Below are 20,101 nucleotides of genomic sequence, written 5' to 3'. Positions count from 1 at the left end.
ACATAATTCAGAATAAGGTCAGAAACTTTATGATGGTTGAGTTACTTCCAATCATTAGAACCATGGTTGGGCTTTGTAACTTCAATATTTATTGAGCATATTCCATGGAGCAGGCAATATACCAGGCACTGGGGAACATAAGGATGGATAAGACGATGTCCCTGACTTTGAGTAGCTCATCAGTTAATATAAAGTATAGACCTATAAGTTATTGTAGCAAAATGAGATAGATGCAAAATAATAGAAGTACTGTCTGAGAGAACATGAGGAAAGCTTCACAGAATAGTTGTGCCTTGAGGAATAGGTAGAAGGGGAATTAGCCAAGCCTTTAGAGGAAAGGAAGACATTCTAAACATACTGGACTGTTTTTTGCACCGATGTGTATCAGAGAGCAATCAATGCCACATCCAGCCCCTGTTCCCAATGTCATTACTCCCTTCTTTGTGTACTTTTAGTTCCAGAGCTGGTATAATTTTTGGCATTTGATTTTCTCTGCTATATATTTAATCCTACCTCAGTATATTCATGTTCTTGTTAAATACAGTTTAATGGAATAGAAAAATATTTTCTGTAAAAATATTATCCCACCAAGAAAGCATACTCAATAATGAATTAAGCATTTCAGTTCTTTTAGTTGAATTTTTCTATTCAGATTTTGTAATATACAGGTGACTATTAAAGCAATAACAATTATGGCCATTTAATCGTATTTTCTCCTTCTATTTCCTAGGGAAGGCAATTTATTTTCAAATTCATAAGCTGCAAATGGAGAGTTATTATTATGGTAATGGACTAAAATGTAAAACAAATGTGGTCATGACACATGGAAAAACATTCCCACAATGCTACCCAGCAAAGATTTGCACTTCTATGGATATTAAAAATATATCTCCTTTATAGCATGCTCAGTTATTTATTCCACATTTAGTTCCCAGTGCTTCTTGTGTGCTAGACATTCTGATACAAGGATGGAAATGCACGGTTCTGGACTTCAAGATTCTAGTTGAGGGCATGGGGTCATTTTTTTAACCTGAGTTCTGCACAAAGGGAATGGTCAGAGGGCTCATTTATATTTGCCTAGTGATGTCAGGGAAGGTCTCGGAGGAGGTGAGAGCTGAAGCTAATGGGATAAGTGGAGTTTTCCAGATTAATATATAGGGAAAGGGCATCCTAGACAAAGGGAACAGCACTTGCAAAGGCACAAAGCAGAGAGGTATGCAAGTGCAGATGGAGGGAAGAGAAGGAGAGAAGAGTTCAGAGAACTAAAACTGAATCCGAAGGTGGAGAAGGATGGGCTGTGTTTCAAGTTCTGAGGTCACAGAGTCACAGCTGTAACAATGGTTCTTTTAGAAAGATAGTTCTTTGAAAACATCCTCTCCCCACGCCACATTTTAATCACATACCTTCAGTTTCAACCTGTCTTGTGTGAATAATAAAGAGGTAGCTACTGCATTTACCCTCTGGTGGTCCCCTAAGACTAACTTATTAGGAGGACAAAGATGATTTCTACCTCGTTAACCACTGTACTTCTAGGGCCCAGGACAGCATGTGGCTCACAATTGGTACTCATTGAAAATTTGTGGATTAAATAAATAAGAGGAAAAATTGATTACTGACCTAATATCATTATGGCTCTGGTGACTATTAGCTGTATCTCCTTGGGAAAGTGCTTGACATCACAGCATATCATTTTCAACTGTAACATGTGTGTGCTACACTCCTCTTGATACTGTCAGGATTAAATTGGGTTGTTTATGTGAGTCAGTACAAATGCCTAACTGATAAAACATCTTTAATGTGTAATACATGTTGCTTCCAATTCCTTTTTTAAAAAAGAAATCATTCTCTTTCTCCTATATGCAAATTTCAATATCCTATTAAAGAGCCAAACAAAGGAAGCAATCAAAATAGCAACCAAATCTGCCCTGCAATCCCGCACCTCCCGCATGCCTCACCTGCACTGGCCTATCGCTTCCATGTCACTGTCGAACATCTGGTAAAAATGATCTAAACTCACCACCACCTTTCTAAAGGACATGCTTCAAATCTTAACATGCAGGCCCTTACTTCTAAAATTCCCTTTATAATGATTTATTTTTAAACATTTTATGATAAGTGGTCTTCTAATTGCCAAATCTATTCTTCTGGTAAGAGTTCTCTTACCAGAACTCTTAGCAAGAAGTTCTTTCTCTTTCCATGATTTTCATGGCACGTCAGTCTTTGGTCTCTTCCCTAACTCTTAAGAAAATGAAAGCTTGTTGTTCCCTGACTCTTCTTCTGTCGGTCCCTTACATTTAGACATTTCTCAAAGCAACATACTTTTTTCTCCTTTTTTTCTCCATAATTCTACATAGACTTGGTTTCACAGCTTTGTTCTAGTCTCCCAGTAGCCACTGACAACTAGCCCTGTTTTCTTCATAATGACTAACACCACCCGCCCAGCGTCCTCTGACATCTCTGCGTGAGAGTGGGAACATTCTTCCACATCACTGTAGTAAAGACAAATCCTCTTACTGCCCCCTTTTTCAACCTGGTTCTCCTCTTAGGTACATAAGAAAGACTATTACCTTCCTCTTTGAAATGATAATCATTTTCTGGTTCCAAAAATTCTTCCATTCCCGCAGTCTATTCACTCAATTTTGAGAATTGTAACTTTACGGCATAGTACAGACTCTTCTGCGTAGCCTCTCACCTCTCTCAGATAATTGCAACCATTTCCTCCCCACTCCAATTTTTATCTTCTCTATGCTATACTCTATAGCCAAAGCAGCTCTGTATAAAGCACAGAGCTATTCATATTATTCTCCAGTTGGGCCACATTTAATTGTTCTTATTACTAAGAAAGAAAGAAAAATAAAATACCACCCAAGGCCTTTCAGCCCTGCAGCCACATCTTTGAAACACCTCAGGCAACCTTCTAAAAGTGGAGAAAATGAGAAGGCTTGTCTTCACCTCAATTCATTTTCCTTTCAGATATCTGAGTCCTGTGAGACTCATTACCATTCCTGTGTGGCCTTCACCTTGCTGACTTGGCCCCTGCCATCTCTTCTGCCTGGAATACCATCAGTCTCAGCCAGATGAACTTCTTCACTTACCACAGCCCAGATTCTCCCTCTCCAAGGTTGGTCTGGGGCTTTGAGTGACATTTTCTAACACTCAACACGTTAAACAAATTATTTTTCTAACAGTTAGAGTTAGAAACAGTCTCCCTCATAAGTGTGTTTTATACCCACCCACAGAAGTAAGTTCCAGTGATGGTTATCTTTCGTTCATTCGGTCTGTTATTTTAGGCTGCTGCATTATCATCATTAGAGTGGGATCGTTGACTTTAGGTATAAGATTAGCAAGAAGGTTTATTACTTCAAATTAGACCTTCTGATGAGATTCAAATTCTCCCATATAATTATTGCCAGCAAGAAATGATCCACCACCATACATTTAATTGCGGTCTTACTTTTTTAAAGGGGGCTGCAGGGAGGGGGAGAGTTACATGGGGAGATTGATTCATTGAAGTGAGTCAGGTAAACAGCATTTAGTGCTGAGGGATTTAAAGGTTCATCCGTTTCTATTTATTCCTGTAACTTAAGAGCCCAATTAAGTATAATGGGTTAAAGTATTAAAAATCGGTTTGATTATCTCTACTTACTCAGTGAGACACTGATTAAAGCTTAGGAAAAAGACAATTCTATTCATAGAACTGAGAGAGGGAGAAAGATCAGAAATGGTTTATGAGCACTTTTCACCTTATATTTTCAAGGCCTTTAATGAGGGGAAAATAAGGAAAATTGAAAATTTGTTCTTCAAAGGCTGACCTAATAAGTGGAGGAGGCAGTGACAATGCTGTGTTACTTTTAGGGTGTGACAACGTGTACATTCCAGTTGCCAAACATATGCCTCATACCAGCTTGCCCCATCTGTGCTCCCTGAAAGATAATATCTTTTACTGAAATAAAAATGTGCTTTATTCTTTTCCTTGTCCCTCCTACCACCACTGAGTTGTGTCATTTCAAATTATTTTAAGCTATAAATTCTTCGGTGACATTAGTTTAACCAAGATGTCAAGGTGACAAAACAGCGTATTGGAAAGAGCACTGAATATGAAGTCACAGGGAATTGATCTCAAGTCCTAATTGTGCCTTATTCTTTCTTTCCTTCATTCATGCAAGAAATGTTTTATAAGCCAGCTATGGGACCTTGGCCAAGTTAATTAACCACACTAAGATTTAGTTTCCTCTTTGTGTAATATAGATATAATCACTATGACTTGCCTGGCAGGATTGTTGTGAGGATAGCATCAAATTATTAAAGTGAAATCATTTGTACATTCTAAAACACTATGTGAATCTTCAAGTTTTGATGCTGAGAGGATAGTGAAATGGGAAACCTTAAGATCTTAAAATCCTGTCTTGCTTATGTAGCGTTTTACACAGTTCCACCCAGTGAGCATTTACTACATGGAGTATATATACTAGAAGCCTCAGGAATGCATAGGAATACATAACAATACATAACAATATATGTAATATGCCATGATTCTCTCCCTAAGGGAAAGGGAGGGGAGAGGGAGAAGTATTTACCCAGTGCAATAGTAATACAAGACAGCAGAAGTCAAGAGTTAAACAGTCGATGCAGACAGTTAACACATGAGTTTACAGGGAAGATGGTGTGAGGAAGGCTGTAATACTGCCTTATTGGATACTCATGTCATTGAAGGGGACAGTGTCCAAATGACTCTCATGGCTAGTTAGGACACAGTCACAGAGCCAGCAGCTGTTCTCCCTGAGAAGTACCCCCAAGGTAAGACCCTGGAAATAATCACAGAAAAGAAGGAGTGATGAGTTCTGGACTGATGAGTTGGTGGAAAACACAGCCCTCTAAGAGGGTGGGATAAGAAGGAGGCTCTGGCTTCCCTTGCAAATACACTATTTGTTCTTCCTCTCCACCTTAAGTCACTCCTTGTCCTGTTTCCTCTCTTTCATTCTTCTTCTTATGACTTCTATGCTCTCATGTACTCTATGCTCTGTGGTAGAAAAGGCGTGTTGTGTACACACAAAATAAAAGTACCTGTGGGTTCCACAGGAAGATCTAGCTTACTCCACAGCTTATCCTTTAAAGCTTACAACAACACACTGAGCGATCCCTTTAAACTCTCTGTACCTCCATTTCCTCTGCATAAGGGGAATAATGCTTACCTCGTAAGGAAGGCAATGCTTAACAAATTCACATTTTTTTTTGGCTTACAATAGGTACTTAATATATACCTCAATAACATTACTATTTATTGTTAGTTGTACCAAAAAAATACCCACTACGGGGTTGGGGGTTATCCTAAAAGCCTTTAAAATAGCATTCTTTTTAACACAAAATTATAGCAAATATTTCCCCTTACCTCATTTCAGAATGTGTACTTTGTATGAAATATCCAAAGTTGATCAGAATACTTAATAATTTTTAAACAAATTCTACAGCATTTATATTGAATAAATCATAAAATTGAATCATTTCTACATTACTAATATTTTGATATTATTAGTTTTGTGGACAAAAAAGAGAAGTTGTTTGAAGTGATAGATTCAAAGTAGTTACTTATTCTTTAAATGAATTTTTGCTAATAAAAGATATATATATTTTTTCTCTCTCTCTTTAGCTGCTAGGAAGCTCAGAGTCAAACCAAATTCTCAAATCCACCAGGTATTACCAGATCTCAGTTTTCTTCTTTGTCCGGTTTTACAAACCTTATTGAAAATTATTCTTTTTATAAGTTGCCTCACACACTAGCCTAATATCTTTAAGAGACCAACCATAGATAACTGCTTATTATCCTCCATCCATACATGAACTGTATCAGCCTGTATTCATGCTGCTAATAGAGACGTACCTGAGACTGGGTAATTTAAAAGGAAGGAGGTTTAATGGACTCACAATTCCATGTGGCTGGGGAAGCCTTACAATCATGGCAAAAGATAATGGAAGAGCAAAGGAACATCTTACATGGCAGCAGGCAAGAGTGCTTGTGCAGGGGAACTCACATTTATAAAACCATCAGATCTTGTGAGACTTCTTCACTACCATGAGTACAGTATGGGCAAAACTGCCCCCATGATTCAATTATCTCCACCTGGTCTCACCCTTGACACATGAGAATTATTATAATTCAAGTTGAGATTTGGGTGGAGACACAGTCAAATCATATCAATGACCTAGCACTGAAAAGTCCAATTTAACTGGGAAGCCATGTGCTATAATTGTAGGAGTACACCCCAATGAAGTCTAAATCCAAGTAACATGTGCATATTCAAAAGACTCATTGCTTGCAAAGAAACAGATGCTTCTGAATTGATTTAACCTGAATATCATTTAGCTACTCCTCAGTTATTATTTTCACCATTTGATTATTTCTCAAGACTATGACAGCTCTGGCATCCTCAGTTCATAGTTCCCAAGGTTGCCCTTGAGGTCATCTCCTTTCCCAAGTTGAAAGGAGCAAAACCCATAGAGGAACATATGGAAATGTTTTATGTTTATGCCTATAAGTTGTGTATATCACTTCTGATCATATTCTATTAGCTACAATTCAGTCATATGACCAATCTAACCACAAAGGAACTACCTCTCTAGCTCATAGTAGTAGTCTAGCCCATACTGCTAAAACCACAAGTCTACATCAAAATTTATTTCTGTTTACAAACAGTTTATTGATAGAAAGCATCACAATGGAAAAATGCACTGCCATGCACCCATCCATTTCATCTTGTGAACCATGGTGTAGTAGCTAATGTAAGGACTTTGGATTCAGAGTTTTCATTTCCCCATGGGAGATTACTTAAACCTGCTATATTTATCCTTAGGTCTGTTTATAGTCTTTGTAAAACGACTTATTTGGCATCAAATAAGCCTGCAGTTAAATCCTGGCTGTGGCATTGACTGCCAGGAGGTTTGGGAGATGTAGTACTTTTAAAAAATACTCCCAAAGTTTTCAAGTGAAATTTTTTTCTATCAAAAGGTAGGGTTTATATTTTTCTCCTTGAATCTGGGCCCTATGACTGATTGACTGAAAGAGTGTGGAGGAAGTGATGCTGTACCAGTTTCTGGCACAGGCTTTATTAAACTGGCAGCCTCCATTTTTTGTCTCTTAAGATGCTTACTCACAAAATCCAGCTGGCATGCTATGAAGAAGCCCAATAGGTCCTTGAAGAAACCCATGTGGAGAGAAACAGCTGGTCGTGGTCTGCATTGCTGGCCATGTGGGTGAGCCACATTGAAAGTGATTCCTGCAAGTCCCTGTTGTATGCCTCCCTGGATGTCTGGTGGATCCAAGAAGGGCTGTCTCAGCCAAACTCTATTTGTGAGCAGATAAATGACAGGTATTGTTTAAAGCAAGTAAGTTTTGAGATGGTTTGCTTCAGAGTAATAGATTACTAGAACAATACAACAGAGTTTTGTTTATTCTGTAGGAAGAGCTACCACTAGATTGTTGGCCAATTTCAGAAGAATTTCTATGCCTTATATGAATGTTACAAAATTATTTTGCTTAAAATTCAGCCTATTCAAAATTTTATAAATTTCAATCAGCTTCCTCACTAGACTTCATTAATAAAATAAATTATAATATTTATTGTTTATTGAATTAATCTGTACTATACACCTCATGGGAGCATTTCTGGTTTTCTAATTTGATTTTATAATAATTATATTAATATATTATTATATCTTTTTAAATTACTGATAAGAAAACTTAGGCTTAGGGAACCTACCTAGCAGTTAGCATCACCTGGATAGGCACACTGATGAGTGAACGCTTAAGCCAATCAATATCCTCCCTCCTGTTTCATGCTACTTTTTATGTACATTATCTGATAAATAATAATTAAAAATCAATCATGACAGCAATGACTGAATAGGCTAAGAAAAGGAAATAGCTTGAATAAGACTTTATTGACGAAGTTAGCCAAGTAGTGGAGTGGGCAGAGCTTTCTAGACAGACAAAACAGTATAAACAAAGGCTCTGAGGCATGCCATTTGCTTTGCCAGAGAGCTGCATGTATTTTAGTATTATTGGGATTTTGAGTTTCTAGAAGAGAAAATGTGCAAATGTCTCAGGATCCTCAGAAAGTATGTGAAGGGTCAACTGGACTACCTAAGAGTGCTGAGACTACTATAGTGATAGTTAACGAAAGAGTACTTGGAAAGCTGCAGCGTTTGACGTCATGCAGGTGACATGATTATCTCTTTTACGTGTTTCTCCATTCCTCCAACTATAAACTCCTCAAGGATAACAAACCAAACTGATGGTTCTGTGTACAGGTCCCATTTGTAATGAATTTTTTAATACAGAAAGATGTTCAAATATATTCTCTGAATGAGTGAATTTTCACTTAAACATTCTAATTTTAATAAAATGATCTCCAGGATTACTTTAATATCTATCTCCCATTCTCTTGGAATTTTTGTGAGACAATGGATTATTTCAGGACCAGTTGAATTTAATAGGCTTATTATACTTTGACCAGTTTTTTACTAGTAAATAATCTGTCAGTATAGGAGTAATTCATATTAAATCCTGTGTAATTTATGTATAGATAGTTTGGGTTTTGTTCATTTGTTTGACCTTTTACTTGTTGATAGGTAGGTAGGTAGGTAGGTAGATAGATAGATAGATAGATAGATAGATAGATAGATAGATAGATTTAATGTAAGATGCAGGCTCATGAGATTATGGAGGCTGAGAAGTCCTACAGTCTGTAGGCTGGAGAAGCAGAAAAGCTAGCAGTGTAATTAAAAGCCCTAAGAGTTGGCTGGGCACAGTGGCTTACGCCTGTAATCCCAGCACTTTGGGAGGCCAAGGCGGGAGGATCACGAGGTCAGGAGATCGAGATCATCCTGGCTAACATGGTGAAATCCCATCTCTACTAAAAAATACAAAAGAAAATTAGCCAGACCTGGTGGCAGGTGCTTGTAGTCCCAGCTACTCGGGAGGCTGAGGCAGGAGAATGGCCTGAACACGGGAGACAGAGCTTTCAGTGAGCCGAGATTGTGCCACTGCACTCCAGCCCGGGTAACACAGCGAGACTCCATCTCAAAAAAAAAAAAAAAAAAAAAATCCCTAAGAGTTAGAGAGCTAGTGGTATAGATTTCAGTTTGTTCAGTTTGTCTGAGGACCTGAGAACAAGACCACTATAGATAGCTTCAGATTGATGTCACAGCTCAAGCACTCAAGAGAGTTAATTCAACCTTCTATAATTCTGTTCTATGCAGGCACTCAAGGGGTTGGATAACACCCACCCACATTAGGGAGGGCCACTGACTTTACTCAGTCTGTCAATTGAAATGCTAACCTCTTCCAGAAACCTTCACAGACACACCCAGAAATAATGTTTAACAAGAAATCTGGCATCCAGATATAGCCCAGAGATAGACCAGTCAAGTTGACACATAAAATTAACTGTTATATCCATATATGCTAGATCTATGATAATAAGTAGATCAAGAGCTGAATTAGGATGAAGAAGACCTGAGTCACAGCTATGACCTCTGTTCCTCTGATAAGTTTTTCATCATGAAAATGATCATCATTTTCTCAGCCCTGGCTATATCAGGATTTTATTGTGAGAATCAATACTATCACTTTACTATTTCAGTAATAACTATAGAAGTAGCAGCAGTAGCAAAAGCATTAATATTCATGACCAACATAACAACTCCACTATATCCAATATCATCTTTTACTGGGGACTTGCCAGATGCCAGACACTACAGCCAGACTTTAGTTACATTACATCATTTAATTTAGAGTAACCAATGAGACATGCTCTATTATCTTCATTCCATTATCTTTCTTATTTACACACTTTTCTTGGCATAAGAGTAGCTTTTGATATAATAATGAAATCAGGCAGGCAACAATACATGGTGCAACATGATCTTTACTGCATAAATGTAAAATGCAACCAAGGAATAAAATCAGAAAAAAAAATATGACTCTCAAATCAAAGTGGCTTAAACATTTTATCTCTATATTTGGTCTCTCCTATGCCATGGCCAGACTTCTTTTTAATTCAAGTAAGGTTGCCAGATTCAGCGAATAAAACTAGAGACTACACAATTAAATTTAAGTTTCAGCAAAACATCAAATATTTAAAAATATAAACATATACCACCTATTGCATGGAACATACGTAAGCTAAAAATTATTTGCTCTTTATCTGCATTTAATTTAGTTTGATATGCTGTATTTTCTCTGGCAATGCAATTTCCAACAGCATCTTAAGGGTATGGTATATATGGAATTTAAAAGTACAGACTTTGAAGCTGGGCTCAAACTTCACCTCTGACATTGTGTTGCTTATACAAAATCTGATTCCCTTCTCTGTTTGAATTTCTTATCTTAAACTAGGGGAAACATAGTACCTACCCAATAAAGTTTTGGGAAAAATTAAATGGGTTAAAACAGAAGCTTTACTATAGTACCTAAGGTAATGTAAAAAAAATGGTATTTTAGTAATTTTCTGTAGCAGAGGACTTCTCACAATGATTTGTAATTGTTCATTTATCTTTGTTTCCTACATACCAAGAGATATTTGAGAATGCGGCATATCTTTTTTTAATACTATATCTAAATTTATAGCATTATTCTTGATACACGACATATATTCAACAGCTATGACCTCTGTTCCTGTGATAAGTCAGAATCTGTTCCTCTGATACTTGAATACAACAAATATCTGTTGAATAAATATATCTTTAGTAGATTTCTAAGTTACATCTGATACCTTATTCTGTTTCATAGTGCACTGTTCATTCGTCTAAAATGTAAACTTATAGTCCCTACCTGAAACCATCTTATGGATATCCTATTAGCAGAGATTAGATGATCTGTACTAACAAAATGAAGCTCTATTTCCTTTCTTATAAAATTTAGGGGGCAGAAGGCCAGAACACCTACTTCATAGAGAAGACAAAAGAGCCTTAAGTGCCAGGGTAAGACACAGAGTGGGATGGCTCTTCCATGAACATACTTCTGTGAATATTATCTCCTGTTTTAGTTGCCACTTTGTCTTTCATGGTTAGGGTTGCTCTGGGTCACCCTTCCTAAGACGGCCACTTCACGGGCAGCCTCACATATCTGAATCCCAATGCTCTTGGACTCACGCTAATGTTCTGCTCTGGATGAAGCTTTTTTTTTTTTTTTTAATTATTATTTATTTATTTAATTTTCCCAAACATTATCTGTCAACCAACTACTTAAAGTTTAATTGGAATGAAACTAAAGTGGGGATTTTCAGTCTTAGTTGTAATTTATAACTGCTTCAACTATTCTTCCAATATACCTGGAGAGCTTTCTAAGGTTGCTGATGCTTCACAGAAGACTTGACAGTCACTCTAGTTACAAGCAATTCTGTTTGTTCACTCAGAGTTTCTCATTCTCATTTCAATGTTTCCAAAAAAAAAAAAAAAAAAAAAAGAAAGAAAATCACTGGAAACAAGGCTGTGGTTTCTATTTCTTATATTGTTATGTAATACAAAGGCGAGACTGAATGCAACTACCATTTATTGTTTGCCAGGAGGGGTCAAGCATATGCTAACATACACCTTTTATTTTAATTCCCGCTTCCTGCCTGCAGTATAGATATTATTTTCCCATTTTATGTATCAGGAAAGGTAAAGTGGCTTACCCAAAGACACAGTCCTGCTAAGTGGCAGAGGTAAAATCAAAATCCACATCTGTTTTCTTTGCACAGTATGAGGTTTTAAGGACAGTGTGCTTTAGGAGAATGAGTTCAACTCTAGGTTCTGCTTTTAAATAACTGTGAACACTGGATCAATGCAATCAATTTAATTCATTTTAGTTCAATTCTACATTTACTGAATACCTGCTTTATATAAGACTGTGCAAGACACCACAAGAAATAAAAGTTGAAAAGGAAATGGTGTAAGTTTTCATCAAATTAAGAACACAGTAAAAAAGATTAGCTATACATGCAAAAGCTGCACTAAAAAACAAGATATGACAAGTCCTGTAAAATAGCATAAATCGGTTACAGACAGAAAAAAGGAAAAGTTGCCAGAGAAGATCAAGAAAAGGAAAATCTGAGCAAGTCACTCAAGGCAAGGGAGTATTAATAGTCAATTTTGAATGTCAACTTGACTGGGCTAAAGAATGTCCAGATAGCTAGTAAAACATTATTTCCGGGTGTGTCTATGAGGGTGTTTGTGGAAGAGATTAAAATTTGAATTGGTAAACAAGTAAAGAAGATCTCCCTCACCAATGAGGTTGGGAAGCATCCAATTCTTTGAGGGTCTAAATAGAACAGAAAGGCAGAGGAAGAGCAAATTTCCTTTCTGTTTGAGTGGGTGCATCCATCTTCTCCTATCCTGGAACACTGTTCTTCTTTGTTCTTGGGCCTTTGAACTAGGACTAAATTACCCCACTAGCTCCTGGTTCTCCAGTTTAAAGATGTCAGATCATGAGACTTCTCAGCCTCTGTAATCACGTGAGCCAACTGTTGTAGTTCCAAAAATAACTATTTCTCTCTCTCTCTCTCTCTCTCTCTCTGTGTGTGTGTGTGTGTGTGTGTGTGTGTGTGTGTGTGTGTCTCATACTGGTTCTGTTTCTCTAGAGAATCCTGAGCAATACAGCAGTTTCTCTTAGGGCTTGGGAGACAGCACTCTTGAATTAGAATGTCCTGAACTCATCCTAGCTTTACAGCTATTATGAATGTTAGCAAAGTGCTTAACCTCTTGCAGCTTTGATTTCTTCACTGTCAAAAAGGGATAAAAATATTTTCACCTAATGAGTTTTCTGTGGTTGTGAGAAGCAGATACACTAGATAGCATTTGTCAAAGTACCGAGCATACCTGCTGACACAAAGTAAGCAAACACTCAATAAAGATTAAAATTTAAGACAAAAGAATTAATATTTTTATAAGCAGCATGGAGGATGGGAGGCCACAATCAAAATCTCCAGGGACAAAATGAGTACAAACATAGAAGGCAAAAAAAAAAAAAAAGGAAGAAATGTGTTTGTGAAACAGAATATAATTGATGGTAGGATGTAAGCTGATTTGAAAGGGAGGGAGTAGAATGCAGAGTGTCAGGCTGATGGTGTGAGAATAATCGAAGTGAGGTATGACAGGTGGCCCTGATATGGTACTGCTCACGGAGGCTGGATTAACTGGGTGGGAGCAGAGTTGGCCAAAGGAGAACTGGCAGATCTTGGCAACTCTTGAGTTATGGTCTGGAAAGGGATGGGCTAACTCTAATCTTATGTTTTTGCCTTCTGTGTAATAGCATCCTTCAAAGAGAAAGAAAAAACAAACAAACAAAAGGATAAAGGTTTCTATTTTAAAAATATATGTATATATACATATATATCTTCGGTTTGGTGCAAAGTAAACTTCAGTTGATGAATGTGGAGCTTGAGAAGGAGTTTTGTTATAGCAAATCTAACAGTGGGTTGAGTGCTCAACTTGTTCTGAATTCTATAATTATATGTTCTTTATAATCCTCACAACATACTCTAAAATAGAAATCATAAGGATTATTATTTTGGAAATGAAAAAATTGAAGTTTCAAGGGTTTTAGTAACTTATCTAAAGTCATGAAGCTACAGTGTGGCTGAGCAAGAATTCACACCTAGGCCTAATTTCAGCATCCATGCTTTTATCTAGTATACAGTACTGTCTCTCTTGAAAACAATCAATCCAAATAAGTTAAATCCATTGTAACATCTTAGTGTATGATGGTAAAAACAATCTAGATAATGATACAAAGTGATATCTTCAGTAAATTATTAATTACTGTAAAATGTCTTTGTTTTACTAGTAGTAGTTTTGCTAATAAGTATTAATCTCTAACAGACAGTCCACACTTAACCAATCCATTTGATAATCAGTTCATTTATTATAGAGCCTTAACACAGTTATTATGTAGCTCTTTAAGGGTCTGAACTAAGAGAACAGCATTTTCAAAGCTGGGGTTTATAACAAGAGAAGATCATAGAATTGATGACAGTTGATCTCTACACATAAGGGAATAATGAGTTTTTTTTAATCTAAGAGAACTGGAAAGTCTGCTTTTTGAAAGGGTTCCTTGGCAATGTAGATATTACCTCAGTTTTACAGATGAGGAGAAGGTTCTGTGGTCCTTTTCAAAAGTACATAGAATAAGTGTTGGAACCGAGATTTAAATTTGGAAATGTTTTATTTCCATCGTAGAACTAGAGACGGATCATGAAGAATTGACAAGAATTGACAAGATGGAACAATTGAGCTCATTTGGGTAAAACTATTATATAAGCTCAAGTAAGAAAGCTCAGTAGGATTTTAGTCAGACAAAAGAAGGGAGTAGAAGGAATTTCAGACCAAAATGACCAGTTATCAAGGCATGCTGGTACTAAATGGTGTGTATTGAGAACAGGGGGCATTCCATTTGTCTGTAGCATGGGATTTGAGGAGATGGAGGGCAGAAGAAGGGCTACATTGTGAATAAGCTGAAATTTCAAACTAAAGGTTTTGAATTTTATTTTGGTGATGAGTAGGAAAAAGTTAAGTGACAGAAGTAGATGAATTCTAAAATTCTTAAACTGTATGTCTATAAAGGAGGCATAGTGTAAAAGTTGACAGGCATATGATATATACAGAAATATGCTGATTCTCCTTTTCTATTTCCAAGACTGACACAAGTAAAAGTAAAGCCATCATACAAGAGTGCATTAGTGAAAACATCACTGCCTGTCAAAACATTTAGAAGAAGGAAAGAAGATATTTTTAGTCTGTGATTGTAATAGAATAGCTGTGAAACAGTTTGATATTCTAGTCTAACAACTTTATAAAGCCACAACAATGACTACTTTTATCTTCCTCATCAAAGATGACGCACTTTTAATGCTCAAACTATGGCCAAGAACTTGGTCGGTTTCCAAGTTAGCAAACAGAACTAATGGATTTGAGCCCATAGAGTGGCTATCCTAAGAAACTTTCCAAGGTGAAGTGATATTTATTATAATAAAAAGGAAACTATGGCAACTAGGCATAAAAAATTAAAATAAGTAAGCAGTAATCTAAAAGGTACTTATATTGATAACGGTTGATATATAAATGTAGCATTCTTGGGGTAGCTCCTGGAACAGATTCAAACACTTTAAAATATGTGTGTCCTCTGGTTTGAAAGAGCTCTTGTACACACTGCAGCATTATCACATGAGCACTAATAGGACTGGAAATTACACAGTATGTCCTAGAAAGATTGCCTACTAATCCAGTGACTTTCAGTTGAAAGTATGGAGGTAGGAAAAAAAATAGAGAACAATTCAGAGAGCTAATGCCATGAAACTAGAGAACCAGTAAATAGTAATGTTAAACAGATAATAGATTTCTTGGATTGAAGACTCTTCAGGTTAGAATATTTTAATTTTCAAATTAGTAATCAACACACATTAAAGGTAGAATACTGATTTCATTTGTTTAATACTATAGAAGCAATGAATGCAGAAATCATAAAGAAATTTTTATACTCTATATAGAACCATCATTTTTTATCTTTGCTGCATCAAACTCTACCCATCTTTTTTTTTTTTCCAAGAAGATAAAGTATAATTAATGTATCCAAGAGTTATTCCCTGGTATAAAGCCCTGTCTTCAATGCCATCCAAACCAAGTGAGGAAAACAAGGAGAGGTGGGTTAGAGGAAAGAGTGTCGGTAAGGAGAAAACCAGCAATTCCTGCCACACTTTGTATAACCTGATATTGGTCAGCCTTTGGAAATGACATCTTAAAGTTGTGGATTCTGGCAGTCACCCTGTTCTTGATTAAAATATAACATCTCAATTATCTAACTGTCTTTTCACCAACTGCACTAAGTTCTGCAATAATAGGGACACTATTTAACCACCTCAGCACTTCTGGTAAGAAAGCAGCTACTGGCTGGTCTCTTATTGGGAGACTGTTTTTTGTTTTTTTTTTCCTTCTGAATCTCAACACAATTTCCTTCACTCCTCTACCTTAAATTTGCTAGCATTAAAATAATGTATAGCATCTCTGCAAAATGGATATTTATAAGATTCATACCCCTCTCCTTAATGTCACTTCACTGAATATAACAATAAGCCTCTGTTTCTTTTTTTAAAATATGTTAACAATAGTAATAGCAGCAAACCATGTACTGAGTGCTTACCTTGAGCCAAGTATTATGCCGAGAGCTTTTGCATATCCATTTAATCCTCACAAAAGTTCTCTGGGGTATCATGGTCATTCTAACAGCTGGGGAATCAGGTAAAGGTATGAGTAACTGTCCCATGATTTTATAGTTATTCCTAATGGGTTGGGATTCAGTCTAATATCATTAGATATCAAAGACCTTTCTTTTAACCAGTGATTCCCAAATTTCTGTCTCTTTGAACAATAATTCCTTAGGTTGCTCCACAAAAATAAATAAACAAATAAATAAGTGATCTGAGATCAAATAAATTTAATAAACACTGCATATTATGTCTTTCCCTTGGAGACTTAAAATGCATATTAGGGCAATAAAAGTTCTAAAAAGGCATACAGTCAAGAAACCAGTTTAATTTTGATTATCTATAAATTTTCCTAATTTATTTGAGCATGGAAAAGCATGTATTCTCTATAAATTATCTTATACATCACCCACTTTGGAAAATATTGCATTGCTTTTTTCTCTTGAGTCAATAATTATAAGTCTCTTTGACTTCCCATTGTCTACTTTTTTATCTGTATATAAGACTTGCTTAATTACTCTACCTTCTAAAGCCTATCTTAATGGAAGTGGTGCCACCCTTTTTTGACCAGAAAGCTCCTATTGATAGATGAGTAAAGCTGTAACTAAACAATAATCTTATCTCCTTACACTCCTCCCTTTCCTTATCATCTTCTCTCCATCCCCTGTCTTGGACCCTACTAATTTTGACTGGATCTTGAAGTTATAGCTAAGACATGGTCTGCACCGGAAGATCTCCCAGAAACACACTACCCATCAGGTTGAATGAGAATCTTATCTCCTATGGTACTATGGTACATAGTTCTGAATGGTATGTGGCTTTTAATTCAGTTCTTGAACACATCAGTATCCCCTACAAAGAAATGTGTAGAATAAGGAGCATGGAATCACAAAATTCGTAGACTTCATGGAGACAATGAATCTAACATAAATTTTACACTCTCAAATAACTACTCTGGCAGATCAAACCCCTTTATTTCTTGAAAAGGTATTTACAAATTAAAATTAAAGCTCTTCACATTGGCCTTTGAGACTGTTAGCAATATGTATCCTATCAACTGTTGTGGCTTTACTTCGATTTGTAATTCTTTTTTTTCCAGCTCAAGTCTTTTCATTCTTTTTCTACACATGCAGCACGAATATTAGAATGAACATAGGGACAGGCAGAATACCATTAAGCAAAAAAGGGAACACTACCAAGTTAATTTGCTATCTTTTGCCTCATTTTCCCCATCTATAGCCTAAACAAAAAGTAACATTCACAATTGTTATTGTTGTGAAATCACCTGGCACCTAATTAGTGTTTAGTCAACGTTAGCATTCTTTTCAATGTCAAAACCTTTATTCATGCCCTTCTTGCCATCTGAACCATAATTTGGTAAGACTCTGAAAGTTTAAGGTTGTTAAGAGCTTATTTATAAAGCTTGCCTTTAAAGCCAAACAGAGTGAAACGATAGAAAGGATATAGTATTTGCAATCCGACAAACCTAGACCTGAACTCTTGCCATCTCCATTTCTTGACTATGTGACTGTAAGTTATTTAACCTCCCAAAAGTTCAGTTTTCCTATCTCTAAAGTCAGGGGTACAACATCTACCTCATGAGGTTACATCAGGGATTAACTGGAATAGCAAAAAAGAAATGTCTAGTATTGTGCTACTGTTAATCTCTATCATTTCATGCAGCATTTAACCATAGCATTATTTCTTGACAAATGTAGTGACTGGGTAAGAACATGTTTCTTCCAGTTAATGCTAGATATTAAACTGAAGGAAATCTACCAGGGTGTGCTAGAAGCTGCTAAGATTTACCAGAATTGATTTTAGCTCTTCCATGTAGGTTTGGGGAGTGCTGCAGTCAGGAGGGACAGAAGAATGTGCAAATGGAAACAGATGAATATTCCAGGCTTCCAGGGTTCATGCAACCCAATCATCAAACTCATATTCCCAGAGCAAGGCTACTTATCCCTGTTGAGCTTGGCAGAGGAACAAAGAATTCATGAATTATCTGTGCCACAGAATTAGAGACTGAAGCCTGGAATTAAATCAAAGATGGCATTTTGCCCTTCCCCTTGGTAGTGAAGCTATGTACTTGTGTAATGTCTTGTTTCTTCCAAATTTCAGAATGCATTTCTGAGAGTAGGGGCATGGGAAGAACCTTTTCACTCAATGGATGAGTTACTGTACCTGATGCTTCAGTTTTTCTACTTGCTGCTAAAGCTTCACTTTTTCAATCCATCCAGCAAGTATCATTCTAGATTGACCTTCTTCAGTTTCCTTTATCATGACGTTCACGAACTGATTTATATCACACCAATACTGATTGGCCCAGATTCCAAAACCATATATAATGACCCTGATATTTTTATTAGCATATTTTCTAATTTCCAGACTTCTTATTTATGTCAACACTCAGAAGAACTGTAAATTGCTCCTCTTGTAATAAGTTTCTGTTCTAAAAATAATAAAAGAGCTTACTGATGCCATGAACAACTGCTTCAAGTAAAAACAACATAAGCCATAGGCACAATTCCTGTATAATCTATTGGTTTTTTGTTTGTTTGTTTTGTTTTGTTTTTTGTTTTCTGAGATGGAGCCTTGCTCTGTTACCCGAGCTGGAATACAGTGGCATGATCTTGGCTCACTGCAACCTCCACCTCCCTGATTCAAGTGATTCTTCTGCCTCAGCCTCCTGAGTAGCTGGGGTTACAGGCACGTACCACCACACCAGGCTAATTTTTGTATTATTAGTAGAGACATGGTTTCATCATGTTGGTCAGGCTGGTCTTGAACTCCTGACCTTGTGACCCACCTGCCTCAGCCTCCCAAAGTGCTGGGATTACAGACGTGAGCCACAGTGCCTGGTCAAATACATTATTTTCTAATACCTTACTTTTAAAAATAGCTTTATTGAGATATAGTTAACATATCTTACAATTCATCTCTTTAAAATGTACAATTAGTTTTAGTGTATTTGTAGAATTGTGCAGCCACCACCAGAGTTCATTTTAGATTTGTATCACCTCAAAAAGAAACTCTCTACCCATTAGCAGTTACTCTGTCATCCCCCTCCCAACTAGACAACCACTAACCTACTTTAATTCTCTATGGCTTTGCATATTCTGAATATTTCATATAAATGGAAACACACAATTTGTGATGTTTTAGAACTGGCTTCTTTCACTAAACAAAATGTTTATCCATGTTTTACCATGTATCCATACTACATTGTTTTTTGCTATCAAATAGTTTCCTATTGTATAGATATACCACACTTTACTTTTCCATTCATCAGGCCATGTATATTTGTTTCCATTTTTTGAAATAATGAATAACATATACAAGTTTTTGAGTGGATATATGTTTAATATTTGGAGGAACTGCCAAACAATTTCTGAATTGGCTTTTGCAAGCCAATGCCTCATTTGAAGTAGAAAAGAAAGTTAATTTTATAAGCTTAATAAATTGTGGTTTTTATTATTATTAGAAAAAGATGAACCAGAGGGATTGACAACAGGTTACAGAAACAGTGAGAAGTCCAGTGTTAAAATTTATTTTTTTAACCTCTAGTCCTGTGTTCTTCCACCTATAACTTTCTGAACCAAGCATATTGCAATGTATGATGATGTTGCTCAGGTCATTTCACCTTATTTTGTTCCAAGCCTCATTTAAATTGTGTAAAAGGGACAATTTGACTTCTTCTTTTCCTAACTGAATACCCTTGATTTCTTTCTCTTGCCTGATTGCGCTAGCCAGAACTTCCAACACTATGTTGAATAGGAGTGGTGAAAGAGGGCATCCCTGTCTTGTGCCAGTTTTCAAAGGGAATTTTTCCAGTTTTTGCCCATTCAGTATGATATTGGCTGTGG

The 20,101-nt window shown here is 36.5% G+C and overlaps 1 long non-coding RNA gene across 1 annotated transcript; it reads right to left on the bottom strand.

Moving 5' to 3' along the window:
- Positions 1–6,681: 6,681 nt before the first annotated feature.
- On the bottom strand, positions 6,682–18,507 carry LOC105553231. Its single transcript, XR_001008121.1, has 3 exons — positions 17,663–18,507; positions 16,172–16,257; positions 6,682–7,304 (listed from the first exon to the last, which is right to left on the bottom strand). It is a non-coding gene; the product is annotated as an uncharacterized LOC105553231 (long non-coding RNA).
- Positions 18,508–20,101: the final 1,594 nt, after the last annotated feature.

This window comes from Mandrillus leucophaeus, unplaced genomic scaffold (genome assembly GCF_000951045.1).
Source record: "Mandrillus leucophaeus isolate KB7577 unplaced genomic scaffold, Mleu.le_1.0 Scaffold589, whole genome shotgun sequence".
NCBI classification, from domain to species: domain Eukaryota; kingdom Metazoa; phylum Chordata; class Mammalia; order Primates; family Cercopithecidae; genus Mandrillus; species Mandrillus leucophaeus.
Note: the sequence above shows the minus strand (reverse complement) of the source record. Positions and strands in the feature narration are given on the sequence as shown.